We start from the raw sequence: 18,225 nt of genomic DNA, 5'->3' as shown, positions 1-18,225 counted from the left end.
AGTCTCAAAACTACATGTTGTGGTCTTTATTTTATGTATTGCGTTATGACGTTTTGTGAAACATCTGTACGTGATTGAGAAAAATGGATATCGTTTTCGGATTCAGCGTACAGGAATTACTGTAGAATATGTAAAAATTTCAAGACAATAAAACCATCGCAGGCCTGTGTTATATGTAGCACAGAACATTGAAAGTAAAAGGTATTAGCTGAAATAACGGAATAAATCACGTATTGAATATAACTATCATTTATTTTGTTGTCATCGTAGGGATGGCGAGACGTTGTGTGTGTGTGTATATACGTTATTTGCTATGCATGTTTGGTGAAAATTGGCATAAGAATTTCTAGAAATTCACCTCTACCGGACAGATTATTCATGATAGTGCGAGTATTTTTTATTAACTATTTTATTTACCATGTGCTTCTAGCTGCCTTGGAGATTTGGGCCAGACCTTAAAACCCAAGAACATTCTGTGGTGATCAGAGTTCTGGAGGAAGGCACTAAGGCAGTAGCTAGGAAGGAAATGAATGATAAACTTGTAAAAATTGGAAAATTAACAAAGTATGAGTTTTCAGAATCCCTCTGATGTAAATTTCATGATGATCAAATCGGTAAGATAGAACATTTTCGTCACGGTTAGATACACAGACATAAGGTGCTTTATACTAGCAATGTGACAAGCCTGAAATCAGAATGTGATACTGAGTTACTTACTGTGGGTAGGAATTGATTTTGTAGTTAAGCACAAAGCTACGCAATGGGCTATCTGTCCTGTACCTACCACGGGTATCAAAACCCGGTCTCTAGCGTTATAAGTCTGCAGACTTACAGCTGTGTCTGTTGGAGGCAAGAATTGTGTGAATTTGACGTATATGACTATGCATGTACATATGATTATCATGTACACCTGTGGATATAACCATATACATTTATAAATATGTTGAAACATGCCAAGTGTGTAGAATTACATGTATAAGGGTAAATAAATTATAGAAATAAGGTTCCCTTTGTACATGCCTGTATAAACTTTATGTATGGATATTAATAACTGTGTGATAATATAGCCAATAAAAATTTTGATTGTGACTGTATTTTATACATTTGTAAGTATATTATTGAGTTTTTACTTGTGAAAGCACAGGTAAAACACTGTGCCCTTAAAAAGTATTCATACTTATTAAACTTATTGTTTACATGTGTGTATATACTATACTATATCTTCATTTAAGGGGATACAACATGGGTAAGTATAGTGAATTTCTGTCTGTAATTTTATATTAACACTGCATCTGTGTAAAATTACCTGTTTCTGAATGTATGAAGACATTCATAAAAGTATATACATTGTATATATTGGGTATGATTGTACACTGTATACGCGTACGAATAATCATGGGTATTTTTTCATAGGAAACAAGTATATCTGTGCGTAATATATATATATACTTATTTGTATGTACTTATCTATAACACATAAACACATTAAGAGTGCACTTGCTTATGATAGTACATTAGTGACAGTAAGAGTATCTACATCGTATTCGTAAAATTATGCTCGTAAGCATTTTAAAATATGGTAATAAGTGTGTTCGCTATAGAAAAATATACTATAGTATATTGTATACATTGTGTAGGACAGTATGTCTTTGCTAAAGTTTCAAAACATGAATGGTTATATATATATTTGCATACGGTGAACATGTTCTTACTAAGTATGTGTGTTATAAGACTGAATAAACTATTGGTAAAACTGAAGTAAAAGAAACACATCATCATGAAATGATACCAGCTTAATCATAAAGAATTCTGATCAAAAGTAAGCTAATCTGAACGACTTGCGCATGCTTTGTTTATTCGAACATTAAGTTTAAGTATAGCTGAAAACAGATAGTTTTGTTTTCTATGGGAAAATAAACCGAAGTGACAAGCAATTAATTCCAAACTTAAGCTATATATATGTCACATGCTACGTTCATCTTGACTTTGGAGACTTACTATCCTGCGAGCCAAGGCTATAAGGAGAAATGAAACCGATAATATTATCCTATTAGCTTTAAATACCTAAGGTTCTACTGTTGATTGTAACTAGCGTGTGTCTGTACTTACAATATTTGATAATTGTTAGTTATGTTTCACCTATATGAACTGTCTTATAAATAACGTAATTGAAGAAACGATGACTGTTGCGTGAAATGGATGACAATGCCAAACTGACCTTAATGTCTAAATCTCTATGTGCGGAGGCCGAGCATGGTCTTGTAGTTAGGATAAAAGGCCCGGATCCGAAAAGTGATTTCATTGAGCATGTTCTGTGGATACGTTATCAAAGCGACAGTTAGTGCCGTTATTTGGTTCTAAGAGCCGAAGAATTTTTTTGTGGCGGCGGGTGTTGCTGGTTAATAGTTCAAAATCAGATTGTAAATTTCAGTTCTTCCATGTGGACTGGTTTATAACCAGATACTATTACAACTACATAAGGTGTCGTATCATTCCGTTTGTTATTGAGTTGACGTGACATTTTTTGATCACAGAACTTGTAAAAAAGATATTCCGTCAATTTCACGATCAAGACAATGTTTTAATTATATCTATATTTTTAATTTGTTTTGAGCAGTTTTTTTTGTTTGTTTGTGTTTACAATCAAAGCATATCAATCGTTGTCATGGTTAGTAGCCTATACCATCATCTAAGTCTAATGATTAATTAGTTATTAATATTTTTAACTGGATGAAAATGAGTCAGAACGAGTGAATCAGTCTTTCTAAACAAGATAGCCCAGGATCAAATCTTGTCCACTACCAGCACATACAGACCTTCTCTGAACACGTGTAACAGATTAGCACCCGAAACATAGTATAAAAGCAGATTAGTAACAACAAAATATATTAGCTAATTTGCAATCGGGCTTAAGTAATAGTATAGGCTATTAAATATGACAATAAAAGTAAAATATTTTTTTCAAGCCATACAGTCAAAAGACACTGCGCATGAACACTATAAACAAAATTTACATGTATAGCATTTTTAATTATTCTACACAGGAGGACCTGGAACCCGGTCGATTTCTTAATATAACTCCATGTTAATATTTTAAGGTAAATTCCATATACATCTTATTTGTCATACGCAGACTAATAATAGTACCTTATCACTCTTTTTTTTTCATTAGTGCAAAAGAAGAATCTATCTGAAAGTTAAATCATATGAAATTCAGTCTGGTCTTTCATTTTCGGAAAAAATAGCTCGGGAGGAATTAACATAATGCTGCAAGTAACATAGCAAACAAACCTTTTCGCTGCTGAAATAGGGATAAGTATAGTTGAAAGTAGCTCGCGCCATGCCAGCTGTGACATGAACCCTTTTAAAAAAATGGAGAAACCCTTACAGCTTATGAATAGTGAAGGGTTGTTTTTCAATTAACCCCGTTCACGGTACAGCATTTGTTTCTTGTGGATTTGTATAGGGATACCTCTAGCTTTAACATCCTTCTCACTTGTGTTCTGATAACAAGTCCTTGTTTTAATAATAGAAGTAATGTGAATTATTTCGAGGGTTGTTTCTTTAGCATACAATGATGTTTTCAAAACATGTTGATTGGAAAAATTAAATAGATTTTCAATATTTCCGGATTTTAGGGAGTTACTTTGCCTATTTAAGCTTGCGGGATGGAAAGTAATATAAAATTCTGTAATTCAGCAGGAGAAATACAAGCGCCTTGGTTTATTGAAATTAACTGATACATAAATATATTTCATGTAGTTAGTGCTTCACATGAACAAGCGTATTTATAAAAACCTTACTCAGTTTCTAATCCAGAGAAAAATGATAATTAGAAGGAAGCTGATGTAAGCCATTACACCAGAAGTTGGCGTAATTAAAACTTAAAAGTGTATAAATAGTTGTTACTTGAATAAACGAGAATTTCATACTTATATTTAGTATATAATCCATTTATTCAAGAAAGCTCCTGATTAACACCTGCTTCAGTTTTAATGGGAATGGGAACAATAAATAAATGAAACTACACTTTCGTGAACGCTAAACTATATTTTTAAAACAACAATAAAAAGTAAGTTAATATGTAACATCTATATTGACATTTATAAAGCTGATCATAAGACTTTGAATATAATCACGTTCTTAAACCTGATTCAACAATCCTTTGGAAATATGTATTTCTGTTGTTATTATTAAATATCTGGGATATCGGTTTCCTCTCTGATCATCTCTGTAACTGCAAATGATTATTAAAAAGTTGGAGTATGATTAAAAATACTCCAGACTTTGTGCTGCTCGTCTGATTATTATAAACTTTCCCTAAGTAGCTCTTATATAACATTTAAGTCATCGTTCGCATTTGTAAATAAAAAAAAACATTTGCGTCATTCCAGGGTGTTGGGGTAGAACATATATAGCAACAATTAACAGTAATTTATTCAAGTCTGTCCTACAAATTGTATATTAATTTTTTAAATGTTGCAAGAAATTAAATTTAAAAATATTTGCGCTTTGATAAGTGTTGTTCGTTTGTTTTTTAGAGCATAACCACATTGGGCTATCTGCTATTTCCACCGCGGGGAATCGAACTCCAGAGTTTAGGATTGTAAATGCGTAGACAAGTTGTTGTTTAATGGACCTTTTTACTAGGTTTCAAACAAAATATCCTTTTATCCTTAAAGTGTCTCAGTATACCAAACTCATACATTAGAAGACGGTGTTAGCTTTTGTAGATACTAAAACAATATTCAGAGAATGTGAAACACCAACTATTCTATTCAACAGGTAAAAAATATTCAAAAGTCAGATAGATGAAAAACTAATATTTTAAATAGAATAAGCATTTCAAGGACTTTGATTAAGGTACTACAGAAGTAGAAGCGGTCGTATGGTTCCAAATGGATCTTAAACAAACTACAGTTCTTCTGTATTCTAAATTACTCGTTTTTTCCTCATTGCCTTATTGTATTTGTAATTGAAACATTCAACACCTTTTTAGGTTTCTCAGGCAAGTAACATCCATATAAAAAACAACAACATAAGAATCATTAACTTATTGAACGCGCAGAGTTGAATTGTTTCTTTGATTCAACAGTTATTAACCTGAGTAAAGCTGGAAAGTGCATAAAAGATCAAATATGGGTCTTCAGGCACGTTTTATATTACGTTCTAGTTTAACGTTAATATACAGAAAATGTTTCATAATTTTATGGAACAGCATTTGGTAACTTTCATAGAATTAATACAAGTACTACATTTTATGTATTTTACGAATCAGTATAATGTCATTGAGTTTTAATCCATTTTGTTGAAGAGATTAACTTTTTTTTTCAAAATAAAAGGTGTCTTGAAATTTGACTGAGTATAGTGATAAGCAGTTTCAGCTATAAGCTAATTATATAAGAAATGTATACATTAAATGAATTAAGCTCACAAACTCTGTTTCGAATCAACCAATAAATAATGTATAATGATAAACACATATACAACTACAAAATAGTAGGTTTCATAGTTTGAACCAGCGCAGTCTAGTAGGTTCCTGCTGCTTACGCTAGTGGTAACAGTTTTAGATCACAAGGTAAGGAAAACAAAACAATGTTATTTATTCTCATTTTTAAGCCTGTTTATTGCTTTTTTAATGAGGAAATGCATATTTAAAAAAAATATAGAACAAACGCTTATATTTATAAGTTTACTTTAATAAAGCAAACAGAGCACTCACTATCAAGTCAATCATTACGTATTCCATAGAGAAGTATGACATAATTTAATAGCTGAAGAAAGTAAGGGACTACTTAGGCACAAAATTATGCTAACACAATGCATTTTCAAGAATCTAGTTAATTTTGGAAAGTTGTCTACACTTAATTGTCCGGAAGCAGATGAAAGAATATATTGCTATTATATTGTGAAGATCTATTTGAAAGTTATGTTAAAATTTGAATTTTGAAATGGAAATATTATATAATCAAAGACACATCTAAATCACACTTTCAATAAAATCAACTTCAGATGTACAATTACATATAACATAGCTATATATTTACAAAACGAACAGGATAGGATTTTTAGATTCTATATACACTCTCAAACCTTATTCTAATAACTCTGTACAAGAGATAACTATACAATATAATATGACAATATTTAAATTTTCTTTGCATACAGTGTAACAAACCATTGTCAGTTTCTACGCTAATGTTCATGTTCTTTTTATACACTCATTATGTCACAGAATTCCTTAATCAATTGAGATGTACACTGGAAATATTCCGTTTGAAGGAACTGGTCTATACCAAAATTGTAGGTGACATATTTAATAACAAGGCTTTGGCATTCAAGCTATTTCTTCAGACAACGTTCATGTTTAAGGATGAACCGGAGGCCCTAGACGTTGTCCATATAGGTTATAGGGGTAGTACATGCTTAGGCCTGGATGTGGTAGAGGTGGTATCGTAACTCCAGGTAAATTTGAAAAGGTTGACTTGTATGGATGAAACCTGTTGACATTTAAGGAACTGACCGGGCTGAGACTGGTTGGATATGTACGTCGGAGTCCAGTAGGAGTGGTGAAGGGAGGAGGTGAGCTATAATGAAGGTGGCAAGCTGCAGCAGCACCGAGACCAGGTGCTGATGGCATACTAAGGCTAGGCGACAGCATGGGTAGGTAGGAAGCGCTGTCCGTTGCAGACAGGTTAGTATGAGTTCTGAGATGTTGTAGTAACTCCTCTGAAGAGGTAAACCTTTTACCACAGTAAGTATCTCCTACCATCCAGCTGCACACATTAGGCCTGGGTAACACGGCGTGAGAGAAGAGTTGGGAGCTGAGGCCAGACAGAGCTGAAGAAGTTCCACCTGCACCGGGCGAAGCCGATCCCGGCAGACCAGGGACCAGACTAGCGAGACTGTTGATACCTCCAAGAGTTGCTATTCGCTCGTGTGTGCACTGGGTGCAACCATTAGGACACTGTCCAAACTGGGCACTCTGCATGCTTAGCTGACAGTTCATACAAGAAGGATCTCGACACACAGGTACAAAGGCTGTTCCACCGCCCACTGTTTTCACACGAGCATATCCGACATAAGGAGAGAGTCCACCCATAGTGTATCCTCCAGGTTTGAGGCTGCTTGATCCGCTCTGGGATGAGATAGTGGAAGGAAAGGTGTGTGTTGTGCTCACTGTATCTACTGGAATATGACCAAGCATTGGAGAACAACCAACACAGTTGGCTAGTGGATTTAAAGAAACGTTTAGTCCATGCTTGTAGGAGCCTATAGCTAGACCACTAAGAGTGTCTTTCGATGAGTCAGTACGGCCTAAGTCTAAACCTAGTGAGGACTCTGATCGGTAGCCTAGTCCACTAAGGGTGTTATGATTTACTGATATAGAATTAGAACTTGAGAAATTACTAGATGCTGATGATGAACAGTTTTCGCTAGTAGGTGACTGTGGCGTATCTTCTCTGCGTTTCCAGATGGAGAGATTTTGCCACAGGACTCAGCTGGAGAGCTGCAAGGATTCACTGGGGACGTCGTCTTTGATGAAGGCGTCTTCTTACCCATATCTCCATTAGATTCCAAGTCCTTTTTTGATGATTCATATGACTTGAAAGCCGGCTTGTCTTCACTATTACCACACTTGTTTTTGTTTTTCTCAGAATCTCGAGATTTCTCCAAGGCCGGGATGATGGGTTTATGATTGGGATTGTCAGCACCAATGTTGTTGCAAGTCTGCGCCAGCAACGCCAACGGGCTCTTCTTTGCATCGAGCTACAGACAGAAACAAACAAAACGTTAATAAACGTGTACAATTTAAAAACTTAATATATTAGAAGATGAAATTTTATGGAACTTATCTAGATGGTTATCAATAATTCTGACAAAATGAGTAAGCCTGAGACTTTATATCTAACGTAACGAGATAAGAGTCCATGGCATTGCTGGCCCAGCTCATATTGTGAAAAACACTGTAAATGCTAATAATAATTAAGAAAACTACATAACTAGATTAAACCATTGAGGTTTCCTAACTACACTTTGAGGATTAGAACCTGTCATTCTAAACACTGTACAGTTTAATAATAATGTATTGTATCATTATGGAACCCTGCGTAGAATTTTTAAAGCTATGATAAAGTTCAGTCACTGAAAACCTTTTGAAAAACATCAGCCGGAAAATAACCTTTAGACACAGGTACTAAGAAACTAAGATATATCAAAAAATATTGCAGTTTACAAAATGTTGTACAACATTATCAGAAATAAGGAATTTCATGTTTATAATATGATGTTAACAGTTTTAAAAATTTATATAAGTTGTTATTGAAGATCAGATCTCTTATTTTAAATTAATCATTTACTATGTATATAGATGTGGATATATTAAATTGTAATTTATGTTAAAATTCTAATGACGTGGATGTACACAATACCTTAAGTAGAGGATTAGAACAAATTCATTTCTATGGTTCCAAAATTATAGTACATTAACTAAACTATAAGGCTTGGACTTAATGACTATGTATGTGAAATTACTAACAGTAGCTTTTAAATACCACGCTATGGTAAATGGTATCGTCATGTGAATGGTAAGTCTTCATTTAAATTAAATCGTTTACAGTGCCTTCTTCAACATCACCGTATTTCACTTTCATTTGACGGATAGCATTGTTATCACACTGGTTCAGTTTGTAAAACATGAGTGAAAACTAAACTGTAATTTATATTAACTCATTTACTATAGCGGAACGTTTTCCTTGTACAATACTAGAATGGTAATACACCAAAAACCTAGTAAAATGCACTTTATATATATTTTGACAAAAAATTATTTTAAGTGCCATTTGAGGGCGCCACAAACCAGAATACGCTTCTTTCTTAAGACATCACCTGGGAAAAGACTTGTAGGAATATATCTTGATAGACACGACTGTGGGTAAATGACTGGGAGAAAACATTTGATATGATAAACACTAAAAACATTTCTCATGGTTTATAAAGTTCTAAGAAAATATAAGACAAGTTTATATTTACATTCGTATGTTTAATACATTAGACTGTCAGCACATGTGCATACTTTCAATATAAATAAATATCAGGACCTCAGCGTTTCATGCGCACAATAATTCTATTTGTACAAAGTTGAATAAATCTCTGAAGACTTCGGATAGTAAATAATCTATACACGTATATTTTTAGATAACACAAAAATTTTATAAATTTTACGTACCAAGTGTACTAGATAAAAAAAAAGTTTCCAGTACAAGGTTAAACAGTGGGTCCAAATACCTCTATGGATTTCATAATTCAAGACCCATGTCAACATGATTTTCACGGCGTATGCTCTGGAGTCCAACACAATTTTAGTTCATTGGAAGGATACCTTATCTCCCAGAAAATTAATCATAATGTTTCGTATTAAAAAAAGGGGAGGGGCTTTCATTTCTTGAAGCTTACTTTACACACACATACACACATGGTAAATGCAGTGGCAACCCAGATTGTACAGTGTATATGGATAGGATGTAAAACACAATTCTAATAATAAATTAAGCAAAACAAAACAACACCAGCAGAGAACGGAGAACTGAAATGTGAGTTTTATAAGCTCTAACCCCCAACTGAAAGGTACGTACATGAATATTTTCTAAACCAGATCAATTTCCCCACATGACGTTGCATAAAGCACTGGTGGCTGATGTTTCGAACTGTAGCGATCATTTAATCATGGTATAGTTGTTGTTGTTTTTCTTCCGTAACGTTGATTAATGTAGTTAATAACGTGATCTAAAATGCTCGAAACTGTAATTGATTAGTTTGGTCGTGGTGTAGAGTTTGATTCCGTAAAGCGAACTAGATAACACAATCTAAAGTTCTTGAAATTGTAGCGATAATTTGGTCACTGTGGAGTTTTCCGTATTATGAACTAATGTGTTTAATAACGTAATTTCAAGTACTTGAGTGACAAATCCGAATGAAAGATTAAGAATTCCAGCCTCTATACTACTAGTACTAGTTTTGTAAGAAAAGTGACGACTCCTTTGTACTATTCTAAAGTTCTATATATTACAGTCTTGTAACAGGGTGGTGTCCCTTTATTCATTACTCCTTTGAGAGTAATAGATAGAGTAATTTATTACTCTGTGTTTAGAGTGATAACCTCTTTCTACAATAATAATGGTAACCTTATAAACTAATCCTGTACATAGTAGTAATTCCTCACATAGTACAGTCTTAATCACTACATTACAGGACTTCAACTGTAGTTTAGGTATGCTAATGAATCTGTTATTATTCAGTAAAATTTACAGAATCTTGACATAGATAACTTGATGTTAAATAGTTACATAATCATTATAGAAACTATTGAACTTAGTATTCTTACCGTTGTTGGTAACGGTGACAAATACTCTGGTCTCAGATACTGATTGCCAGTTAGCAGGCTCATCTTGAGTTGGGTTTGAAACACTAGTGCTTCCTCACCCTTTATGCCTTTAAGTTGAATTAATATCCAGTTTAACACAAATTTTCTTATCACTATGTCTTTCACACGGCAAAACCTGTATTCCTGGCAAAAGATACGCGAAGCGCGTGAAAAGACCGAAACTCTGCTGGAACCTTTCGTATGGTATCAGTGCTGCGCTCAGACTGCTTGGACGTTAAAAGCGTTTTGCGAGTCAAGGCGCCGTCGTAATACTGAAGCGCCACCATCAGGAGCCAATAGTGGGTAACCGCTTTTGACAAAATAGACAGCCATTGGTGAGAAAGCTGGTGATGACGTCAGATCATTAATCACTTCAACGTGGTGTCTGGGAGGCAAGTCAGCACCAACCAATCACATTGAGCAATGGCTAATGATTTGGCAAGCCGCCAGTTGTCAGTCTTTGCAACACCATCCATCAAGGATCTGTCAGAAGTGTCAATCACAGTTGATTTATGTCAGGTTGTGTTGTCGGGCCTACAGTGCGACGGGTTTATGCAGGCTCCAGGAAGCCCTTGTTGGTGGTCACGCTACAAACTTTTATAATCATGCTTCTCTCAATAGCTGTTTCTTCAGAACTGACAGGTAGTGCTCTCTCACTGCAACGACGCAATAATTCAGTTTACACCACGTGCTTCTGATCATGCGGCTGCCTTGTATGTGAACAGGTGAAGGGCCGAGTCTAATTTCAACATTGCATTGTAGAAACATCAACGTATACTGGGGTATAATATATATATATTGCAAAACTAAAAAAAGTCCAACTTGGGTTTTTAATTTAGTGGGTATTATACGAGTAAGACAAATATAATTTTATATGAAAACGAATGTGACTTCTAATTAATATTCAGTGATCTAGTGTTCACATTAAATCATTTATTACTTCCTAATTTCCAAACATTTGTTTTCCTGGTAGACAATAATGAAATATTTTTATAATGATTCTGAACGTTTGTACAATAAAATAACATATGATGGTTCCTTGTGTATGATACACCATAAGAAAGAAAACATAACCTTATGATGGTAGTTAGTCTATTCTAATCCCAAAGTAGCTAAAAAGTAAGTTAGTATGGATGTCGAAAAACAGAGAAGTTTGTTTCTTTGTCATTTTCGTGTAAACCTACATATAGGACTATCTGTGCATAGCTGTCCCTAATATGAACTGCTAAACTAGAGAGAAGCCTTTAGTCATCAGTACTCATCTTTATTTATAACTGGCCGAATGATGGGACTTGATTGTCACTCTTATGAGACGTTTTACGACAAAGAACGAAAAACATAAACCCCCAGATTCACAGTTCGAGCATACTAACCACAGAGTCACGCTAGGCCCCAAAGGTGATTGATGTTTATTAAGCTGGTCTATCCAAAACACATACACAAACAAAGGTGACACAAGAAGGAAGAGCGATTGTACAAGATTCTTGCAGACATATGAAATTGCTAAATTTATGTACAGAAAATAAATAATTTTATAATTTCCTATAACTTTTGCTAAAGACTATTCTAGAGACCTAAAATAAGCTAGCTGAGGCAGCCAATGTTAAATATGAAAAAGTGGCTAAGGGATACATATATATATATATGAATGCGTGTAAAATAAAATAAATTTCACTACATCCATTTTACAATCATCTTACAATGATTCATTTTATGTCATAATAAGGTGTTGATGAATGAAACGTATAAATATTCAAGCACAGAACTCTTTTGGATATCAACATCCAAGCTTTAGTTTTATTTTGTTTCATTTCTCTGCCATCGTAGAATTCGCTCAATATTGCATCCAGAGAAATTTCGCCACATCGAATCTGTCTCAAAGGTGCATGGTGGCGTCATCTCTTGAGACGTAATTATATCATTTTGTAGATTGAATGAGAAGGGCTGTTTCTGTGATAACGTCTAAAACAACTTAATAATTCAAAATTATACTTTCCTGTAATACCTTTGATAACTAGAAAAGAGCTCACAGCAAAAATAAAGCTTTTAAACTACACAATGAAATCATTTTTTCCTCTTTGAAGTCACGCAATCGTTCTAGCAGTGCGCAAGATAGTGGCAAAAAATACTTATAAGCACTTTGAAGTATACACTTACCGTAAACACATTATTCTACTATGTTTGGATGTTAGAGAACACGCAAAACATTAATCAAATGTTTAATTGTTTTATACTTATCAAATAATAATAACTGCGTTTCATATATGGTAAAAAGAAATAGTTATCTTTTAGCGCAAAGCTCCACAATGGGCTGTCTCCGCTTTATCTACTGTAGAAAATCGAGCCCAGAACTTTAGAGCTTTAAGACAGCTAACTCACAAATGAAATATAAATATGAATATACATTAATATGAATTTCATATAAAAATAAGAGAAAAAGAGGATGCTTTCTATGGTATTACATTCTATACCTTATATATTAAATCCATAATTAAAGAATAGCAACAAAGTAAAATAATCTTTCTTTTTCACTATGACAAATGACTACAGCTTATTTTTTAGGATAACAGGAAATTAATTTATTCCAATTAGAATTAAATGAACGTCTACGTTTCTTATAGTCCTTATCCCTAATTAGTATGCTAACTTTGAAGCTCACTGTCTGAGCAGATTGGCAGTCATATTACTTTGTTTCTGATCTGTCATAACCTCGGTGCTATGAACTTAACTCATAAGTAGGTGTCGCTTTTGAATATTTTATTTCTATGGAATACTATGATTCAAATCTTTTATTGGTTATTCAAATATGTTTTGTTTTTCAAACAGGCTATTCTATTTTTCAATGCATTAAGTAATTTTATGTCGGTTTGGAATTCTATCTTGCTATAAGTCAACCGGTGCTGTATATTCATTAGTCAATTAATTATTGAGATATTCTATATGAAACACTTGTTGCTCGATATTTAGACAATTTAATTAAGGTAGACAATCGTACCTTAGCTAAAAAAGAGTATTGACTGAACAGATCTCCAAAAGAAACAAAAAGATGCACATTATATTATTGAAAAATAACTTACTAGGATTTGACATGTTTTGGTTCCAACCCATTTTAATGTCTTATGTTTGCCAAAAAATTAAAACTATTTTGAAGCAGTTGGCGGTGGGTGGTGATGACTAGCTGCCTTCCATCTAGTCTTACACTGCTAAATTAGGGACGGCTAGCGCAGATAGCTCTCGTGTAGCTTTGCTCGAAACTCAAAACAAACAAACAAACATTTCTCACTATATTTAGGCATATATAACATTAATATTAGCCATTTTCATAATTTTCATTATTTTGTTACTTACACATTTCTAATAACTTTGTAGATTTTGTTCCCCTTCTCCGTATTTAGATACTTCTAATAAGTATGTTATATATATATATATATATATATTTCAAGCTGATACTTTTACTGTTTTTTTCGTCAACTTCTTAATATTGCAGATCCTTCCTGATTTTCCTGAAACTATTACATGATGGAACAAATTGAACACTAGTTTCGCATTGATAGGAAGACATCGTTATATCTTAATGACTTTATTATCAAGCAGTGTTTTTGTCTTCCATCTTCGCCAGGAGATTTCGTAATAATAGGCACAAATAATGTGAAGGTTCTGACAAAACCGTAAAATGAAACTGACATTGGACAGTGAAGATAATATTTTTAGAGATCCGTTTTTATTCAAGTGAAAGTTTTGTGTAATCCTCTGTTTCCTCTCTCTTAAGTTTTCCTCCTCTGCGCTTTATTTATGTACCTTATAGTTAATTTGCCTGAGTGCTTTTTATTTGTTTTTATTTTAATCTTCTTGTCTGGGCCTATTTTATCCTATGGTTGTTTTTATTTAATCTTCTTGACTGAGCCTATTTTGTCCTATGGTTGTTTTTATTTGCTTTTATTTTAATCTTCTTGACTGAGCCTATTTTATCCTATGGTTGTTTTTATTTCTTACTTTTCAAAATATTTTATATACTTTTCAAGAATCGAGTACGTCCTGTAAGGTGATTCAAATTGAAGACGATACTGGCGCCACTGGGGTGCAGTGTGGAGCGCCTCCAGCCTAGATTAACTATCTGTGTTTCACAAGGCGTTACTAATGACACAGGCTTGATAGTCAGCATAACGACGACTACACTAATACCGACAGACTTTTAACTTTGATGGTAGCCGAAAGCACTGATCTTAACTCACGTTTACCCGTCGGCCTTCTTCAGGCAACGGTACAATTACAGGGCTGACCGAAGAGACACGGTCCTAATAAGTTTAGGTAAGGGGGGATATAACTCACCTCGTCTACACTTAATAAGTATATCCAAGGAAAAACAGACTCGACGAAACCTGTAGTCACACTTAAAAAATCAACCAAAAGATTGTGACAGAAAATATAAATACACGTGGAATACTGTATAATCATTATACACGTGTAGTAATAGTTGTAAAAATGAGTGTACATTTGAACACGTAAAATGTTATATTATATAGTAACTTGAAATAAATTATTCGCAATATATAAAGGTAAACAAAAAACAAACAAATAGAAACACAGATAGTAAATTGTGTATGCTTATATATGTATTTGATGACGTTGTAGTAACACAGCTACTACACAATATTATGATATTCTGAAAACCGAAACAAGTACCGAGAATATCAATAAAGCTTAGGTATTACGTTAAATGTTATTCACATTATCAAAGAATCAAAGGACTTAGCCCCTGTCAAGAGAACGTTACTTGCACCATTTCATCACTTTCAGTGTTTTAGACTGCCGGAACAACACATGTAGGAGTGAATACCTCACGTGTTAATTATATCCTAGTATCAATGCAGAAAAACGCGAAACAAAGTAACAAACAGATCACATACATCATCAGCCATTATTCAAAGTTTCTGCTCTAAGTACCATTAAAGCTGTGCTTCATTCATTATCCACAATTTCTGCTCTAAGTACCACTGAAGATATGCTTCAGTCATTATCCAAAAATTCTCCTCTAAGTACCACTGAAGATATGCTTCAGTCATTATCCACAATTTCTGATCTAAGTACCACTGAAGATGTGCTTCAGTAATTATCCACAGTTTGTGTTCTCAGTAGTACTGAAGCCTTGCTTCAATCATTATTTACAGTTTATATTCTAAGTACCACTTAAGATGTGCTTAAATGATTATTCACAATTTATGCTATAAGTACCACCATATATGTGCTTAAATCATTATCCACAGTTTGCGCTCTAAGTACCACTAGAGTTCTGCTTTCTTGTTTTAATCTGAGTAAAATGGTTTGGATTAGTTATTGGCCATCATATTCTAGTTTTTTACTGATGTCACATTTTTATCACCACCAAAATAATAAAAAGTTTACTCTGCAGGAGTTAATAAGCTTTCAAGTGAGCGTAATATCGGAAATGCAATAATATCTTTTGGTACTTTAACATTCGTTTGTAATGAATTCAAAAATGTTTTACGAGGAAATTTAACTTGAAAAGGACATATGTTTTATAATTTCTTCATTTATAGCCAGTACCTACATAAATAATAGGTAGATAAGGGTACAGGGTACCAGCTCATCTTGCAACCACTGGTTTGATGAACAGAGGATTCAGGATCCAATAAAATATTGATAGATTTTCCTGCGTATCAGTTAATGTCATAATAGTAAACACTGTTTTGTTCTAGCAAATGGAAACCAGTTAGAAATTAGTGAAGTGGTTCTGGGTGATATTATTATTATTATTAGCATAGGTATCTTAAAAATGTGTTTATTACAAAGGATTATCTGTTAACATGACCCTTATAATAGGTGAAGTGCGTGCTACAGTAGTAGAGGCTACTGAAAGTTGAACGTAATGACAAGAGTAAACCCGGGACGTATTTCAGTACTCAGTAAAGACTATGATATCTGAATAAAAACACTTAGCTTTTGTTATGCACGAACCACTTTTGAATAAATCTTGGAGCTCACATTGTGTTTTGCAATAGAATGGTGTTTGTTTGATATTCCTGGGCGACTAGTCCGTGAATAGTTAGGCTCCTAACTTGATCTCAAAGAGAGTATCCTTTGGGGTCGAGAAGGATACGTGACGTCATAGTTCATAAAGTGGCACTAGAGGGAGAGTAGTCCCAACATGTCCTAGCAGAGTGGAGAGTTCTAGATTGTGTTACTAGGAGTCGGATAGTTACAAATTGTAAGGGGGGGGGGGCGATGAAATCATCTATGCGAACGGCACAACCAAATGTTTTGTTACATGGACTACCAGAAGATGATGCTGTTCTTGAACGTCAAGCTGTGTCATGTTAGACCATGGACTACCAGAAGATGTTGCTCTTCGTGAACGTCAAGCTGTGTCATGTTAGACCATGGACTACCAGAAGATGTTGCTCTTCGTGAACGTCAAGCTGTGTCATGTTAGACCATGGACTACCAGAAGATGTTGCTCTTCGTGAACGTCAAGCTGTGTCATATTAGACAAATATACTACTATTACATTATGTATAGTTCTTAACACGATATTAGATTCAGCATTTCGTTAGTGTTAACTTTATAGTTTCGCTCACTGACCATAATAAATAAAGCGTTTTGGAATACGTAAAATTAATGCTTTATGTTTTACAGTTTAAAAATCTGTATAACGTACTTCATGAATATCCATATACTAGTTGAACTTATAATCTTCATAGCGGCCTGTTTTCCAAACTCTACACATTTATCCTATGTATCGTCGCAATCTGAAGGTCGCGAGTTCGAATCCCCGTCACACCAAACATGCTCGCCCTTTCAGCCGCGGGGGCGTTATATGTGACGATCAATCCCACTATTCGTTGGTAAAAGAGTAGTCCAAAAGTTGGCGGTGGGTGGTGATGACTAGCTGCCTTCCCTCTAGTCTTACACTGCTAAATTAGGGACGGCTAGCGCAGATAACCCTCGTGTAGCTTTGCGCGAAATTCAAAACAAAACAAACAAACCTATGTATCGTATGCATACCCATACACTAATTTAACTTACAATACACGCAGTTCTAAAAAGAACTGTAGGGTGTTGCTATATACATAAAATGTTTAAACTCTAGATATTTTAATAAAATTAATACAATATGTCCAGATAGGACTATATTCGTGCCATATATAATCCTGTTTTCATTCTGAATGCGTAACAATTAATATATCCTTTATTACAGTTTGATTATTTGCTTACAAATATATTAATTTAATTTACAATCTGTTTAAGATTGTGTATTCAGTCTGTTAAGTGTTTAAATCGTAGATGGTATCGCTTGAGCCATATAAGCTGAAAGTTGTACTTTATGTTTCAACGGAAAATAGGCACTACCGCTGTTTTCAATTTATCACGACCTATATATCCCTAGTTTCATTCTTACGTCTGCTTTTACACACAAGTTATTAAACTCTATATGAATATTTTGCCCCAACTAAGTATAATGACATTAATATGCTTTCTCAAACGGTTTTCTAAGTTAAATACCTACTGTAAGACAAATCTAATTGTAAATGTAAACTTTGAAAAATCGGATTTTCTGTAATCGAAATTATCGAAAAAGATATAGTAACATTTACAATTTTTATTATTTTATTATACAGGTTACAGCTTTTACAATAAGGAAGAATATTCTTAAAACAGGTACGACTTTCAATCACTGGTGCGATCATTCTTATGTACACAAGTTTTAAAACCTATACCGTTAAAACTTATGTACTTGAGAATGACCGCACCATTTATTGAAACGTCATAACTGTTTTACAAAT

General features: G+C 34.0%; 1 pseudogene; it reads right to left on the bottom strand.

The window, feature by feature from the left end:
- Nucleotides 1-3,888: 3,888 nt before the first annotated feature.
- LOC106462669 lies at nt 3,889-10,667 on the bottom strand (annotated as a pseudogene).
- Nucleotides 10,668-18,225: the final 7,558 nt, after the last annotated feature.

The sequence above is a fragment of the Limulus polyphemus genome, unplaced genomic scaffold (genome assembly GCF_000517525.1).
Source record: "Limulus polyphemus unplaced genomic scaffold, Limulus_polyphemus-2.1.2 Scaffold1220, whole genome shotgun sequence".
In the NCBI taxonomy this organism is placed as follows: Eukaryota; Metazoa; Arthropoda; class Merostomata; order Xiphosura; family Limulidae; genus Limulus; species Limulus polyphemus.
Note: the sequence above shows the minus strand (reverse complement) of the source record. Positions and strands in the feature narration are given on the sequence as shown.